This window comes from Pan troglodytes, chromosome 3, assembly GCF_028858775.2.
Source record: "Pan troglodytes isolate AG18354 chromosome 3, NHGRI_mPanTro3-v2.0_pri, whole genome shotgun sequence".
Classification (NCBI taxonomy): domain Eukaryota; kingdom Metazoa; phylum Chordata; class Mammalia; order Primates; family Hominidae; genus Pan; species Pan troglodytes.
The window spans coordinates 138,884,515-138,889,673 of NC_072401.2; the positions used below are offsets into that span (position 1 = coordinate 138,884,515).

The 5,159-nt window shown below is 39.0% G+C and overlaps 1 pseudogene; it reads right to left on the reverse strand.

Moving 5' to 3' along the window:
• Nucleotides 1–227: 227 nt before the first annotated feature.
• On the reverse strand, nucleotides 228–744 carry LOC107974048 (stathmin-like; annotated as a pseudogene).
• Between the last annotated feature and the right edge of the window lie 4,415 nt (nucleotides 745–5,159).

The window sequence follows — 5,159 nt, forward strand, 5'->3', positions numbered from 1 at the left end:
GTGTACCGAAATAAAAAAGAGGCAACAAGAAAAATATCTACATTAGAAAGAACCACACTTTCAGTTTCTCCCCTTTATCCCCTAAACCAACATATTACTCTATGGGTTTATCTATACAGCTGCCCATTAGCTTCTAGAGTATTGTCAGAAGGGAAAGAATAAATGACACTGGCCAGTAGTTTTTGGATATTTAGGAAAGAGAGGTGAAAGTCAGTTCTCAGAACAAATTAGTCAGCTTCAGTCTCATCAACAGGACCTCTGGATTCTTTGTTCTTCTGCACTTGTTCAATGTGCTTATCCCTCTCTGGCAAACACTCCAGTTTGACAGCCATTTGTGCCTCTCTATTCTCTTCATTAGCTTTCATTTTGTGGGTGAGGTTCTTTTTGCCATTTTGCTGAAGTTAGTATTCTCTTCTATTGCTTTCTAAACCACTTATTTCTTCATCCTTTGCAAGCTGCTTCAAGATCTCAGCTTAGTAGGACTCGTGCCTTTCTTCTGCAGCTTCTCATATCTTCTGAGTTTCCTCTAAGGAAATTATCCTTCTTCTGTGGAGAGGGGAAAGGGAATTATAGAATTGATTCCTTTGACTGAGGGCTGAGAATTAGTTCAAAAGCCTGGCCTGAAGCACTCTTCTCCATTTCTTTCACCTGGATATCAAAAGAAGCCGGGTAAATAGATGACAAGAGACAGGCAATGTGTTCTATAGGATCCACTGGGGTAATGAAAGGCCATGAGCCCACCATCCTTATCGTACCTCTGCTGGTGGGACAGGTCCTGGTAACAGGCTGAGTAGCTGAGAACCTCTTCCTCCTGTCATCCCTGACCCAAGCCTGTGCAACCCAAGCTGTCCGCACCCCACACCCCACAAAGAGCGTGGCCCGTCATCTGTCACCCACAAGGGTGATCACGGGGATCTAATTCTCTCTTTTAAATGGTAAATGTCCCTTTAAATGAAGGACAGAAAGAAAGGGAATTTTTCTTGTTTTCTCTTTTCAGAATTTAAATGATGTTCAAATCCTGAGGTGTTTCTGAAATCAAATAGTAGTATCTCTTAGATAAGTGTACTCAACATACAAATGAAAATATAAGAAAATACCCTACAATGGCCAGGCGCGGTGGCTCACGCCTATAATCCCAGCACTTTGGGAGGCCGAGGCGGGCGGATCACGAGGTCAGGAGATCAAGACCACCGTGAGACCACGGTGAAACCCCGTCTCTACTAAAAATAAAAAAAAAATTAGCCGGGCGCCGTGGTGGGCGCCTGTAGTCCCAGCTACGCGGGAGGCTGAGGCAGGAGAATGGCATGAACCCGGGAGCCGGAGCTTGCATGAGCCGAGATCGCGCCACTGCACTCCAGCCTGGGCGATAGAGTGAGACTCTGTCTCAAAAAGAAAAAGAAAAAAAAAGAAAAAGAAAATACCCTAGAATTTGTAGATAAAGATATAAAGACATATGATGCAGGGTATGCAATCATGTAGTTCATATTATACATTCATATGGAACATACCAAGTCATATTTGACAGTGTTCAGTAGGTGTCAGGTTGAGCTCAAGACAATCATGGTTCTTCCAGGAATATTCTACCCATCATTCTGATCTGTAGAAAAAAGGCCGTTCTATGTCTTTAGTCTGATTCTGGGGAAGAATTATATCGTTCTTTTACAATATATTAATTTATATATAAACCCTATTCTGTATGGGAAACCATTGTTAATAATGTAGAAAGACTTCACTAAAAATTGGACAACCAATTATTTGCTTCTTTATTTTATAGTAAGGATATAATATGGAGACCTCTCTATATATGCTCTTCTCTTTATTCTGTAGAATTAAGACCAAAGATGAATCCTTACATGAACAGATTCCCATCAATATAATAAATTTAAAGTTGTTAGAGAATATTGCATTTTTAGATTTGATTCTGTCATCGCCTTATAGAAAGTCCACAGGTGCTATCAAGGGATATATGGCGGGTGGTAGAAAGAAGATTAATTTTTAAAGGTGTTTCAATATGAGGATGAGTGGTTTACAATGTGTATAAATCTTTATAAAGAATTCTCCTTTGAGCCAGTTGTGGAATATGGCAGTGACCACTTCTATGTAGGCATCAAATATCATAAAATCAAATCTCATAAAAATCAGCAAACCAAAAGTAGACTGATCTGTAAATCACAAGGAAATTGTATGCAATGGAGTGGTGGGAGCAATCTGTATACTAAGGAACATTTGCTTCATCAATCAGATGTGAATGTGCCATTCTAATACATGTTTTCTGATTCTAATAGCTTTAGTGGAGTACACCTGAGACACAAAAGTTTATACTTTTACCATAATACAGACAGTGGGGTTTCAGAAAGCGTTAGTGTGTATAACAGCCTGTCATGACTACTACATTTGGCAAAGAAAATCTTTCTCTAATTTTTTCCTACTGAGAAAACAAGAATTTGGCTTTCATTATGTTCAGTTACTCAGGGGAGAACTTATTATTCATCAAAAGACATACTCTTTAGTCTTCCTTTAAACTGGGCAGAGAGACTTTACTACATATAGAAAATAACCCAGCTTGGGCCGGGTGCGGTGGCTCATGCCTATAATCCCAGAAGTTTGGGAGCCCAAGGCAGGAGAATCACTTGAGGTCAGGTGTTTGAGACCAGCCTGGCCAACATGGTGAAGCCCCATCTCACTAAAAATACAAAAATTAGCCAGTAACAGTAGCATGTGCCTGTATTCCTAGCTGCTCTGGAGGCTGGGGTGGGAGAATCCCTTGAGTCTAGGAGGCAGAGGTTGTAGTAAGTGAGCTGAGATACTGCCACTGCACTCCAGCCTGGGTGATGGGAGTGAAATCCTATCTAAAAAAAGAAAAAGAAAAGAGAAGAACCCAGTTTATTTTTCTGATCGGCTAATGTTTCTCAGCAAAGGGAATATCTAAGTAGTAGATAGAAAAGGGGAACACTCTAAATTCAGTCCCCAGATATCCCTGGTTAAACTGAGACTCTCCATTTGAAAACTTTGGACTGATTTCTACAACTGCATTTTTGGCTAGCCATCCTCGATACATTTTACCTCTTAATATGAGAAATTAAACTGTATTTCTACTACATGTCTCATACTAATGTACATATCATTTTAAAATCCACCTTTGTGGTTCAGGGAGAAGTCTATTGAAACCCATAACTACATGTAAAACACCAACATTAGCAACAACAAAACATGAAAAGAAAACGTTATTTTCTTTTCAGTCATTATCCACAAATCTTGTCAGCAATGTACCTGAAAAAATAAGTGAAAATCCTCCTTATTTTGATTCATATTGCAGTGGTTCAGGCAATACTACTTAGCTAAACTGAAAAATTGTATACTGGGTTTATTAGTGCTGATTTTGATACTTTCAGACAGGCTATAAAAATATTATGCACTTTGGCAACAACCTTTCCTGATAGAGGAGTAGAGTGACAAGGTATCTATAAACAAATAAATAAAAGACTGCATAAATAAGCCAATGCCGTCTACTGTCATGTAAATTGTCTGCAAGAGTTAAGCTTAGAGAAAAAAAAGGTTTTGTCCAGTTTCTGTGATCCTTCGCATCATATGTTTGCTGCTAATATTTTTTCTTAAATTTATAAAAGACTATTTTAGCAATGGGAACAGTAGTTGGAATAGGTTATTTTCTGTTTACTTTGATACTTAAAGGCCATCAGAAGAATGGACTTTTTCCTTTAATTCCCTTCCTGCCTTCTTTTTTACATATAGTAAATTTCCAGAAGAAAATAAAAGAATTCAATTTATTTATCCTATGTGAAAATACATTTTGGAATCTATAATAGACTTTACTGAGAAATACTCTAATTATGCTCATCAATTTTACCTAGACAAAGCTGTACTTGTTAAAATATAAATAAGTTTATTTCAGTTACTTTTTCACCACGTAACCATTATCATCATCAAAAAGCATGTATTAAAAATATATTTCCACTTAACCTAATTGTGGTTGCTATACATAAAATTTGATTAGATATAATTACTGGCTATGATTAGATTGTACAGAAAAATCAGAAGTTTTGCACTGCAGTTTTCCAGTGACTTAGCAATATAGGCAGATAATTTAGACCAAATTACTCATCCTCACATATTTCAGCCAAATTTAAATGATAACAATTATTGTTACTATTATTATTTTCAGAGGCAGGGTCCCACTCTGTCACCCAGACTGGAATGCAACAGAAAGATCACAAGTCACAGTAACTTTGAACTCCTGGGTCCGAGCAATCCTTCCACCTTAGCCTCCCATGTAGACAGGAACACATGCACTCACAACCAGGCCAGAGCAGTGTTTTAGTTTTCAGCAGAGACAGGATCTCACTATGTTGCCCTGGCTGGTCTCAAACTCTTGGGCTCAAGTGATCCTCCTGCCTCAGCCCCCCAAAACACTGGGATTACAGGTGTGACCCATTGCACATGGCCATTCTTTTTAAATCTTAAAATCTGATATAGTTTGGATATTTATCTCCATCCATATCTCATGTTGAAATGTAATCCCCGATGCTGGAGGTGAGGCCTGGTGGGGGGTATCTGGATCATGGGGGCAGATCCTTCATGAATGGCTTGAGCCATACCCTTGGTGATAAGTGAGCTTTTGGTCTGAGTTCACATGAGATCTGGTCATTTTAAAGTGTGTGGCTCCTCCTCACCAACTCTTGCTTGCTCCTGTTTTTGTCATGTGAAGTGTCTGCTCCTGCTTTGCCTTTTGTTGTTAGTAAAATCTTCCTGAGGCCTCCCCAGAGGCAGATGCCAGCACTATGCTTCCTGTACAGCCTGTAGAATCACAAGCCACTTAAATGTCTTTTCTTATAAATTACCCAGTCTCAGATATTTCCTTATAGCAACACGAGAATGCCTAATAAAGAAAGTTGGTACCAGGTGCTGGGTATTGTTATAAATATACCTGAAAATGTGGAAACAACTTTGAAACTGGGTAAAAGGCGGAGGTTGGAAGAATTTGGAGGGCTCAGAGGAAGACAGGAAGATGAGAGAAAGTTTGAAATTTCGTAGAGACTGGTTGAATGGTTGTGACCAAAATGCTGATAGTGATACAAATAGTGAAGTCGAGGCTGCCAAGGTCTCATATGAGTATGCAGAACTTATAAGGAGCTGGAGCAAAG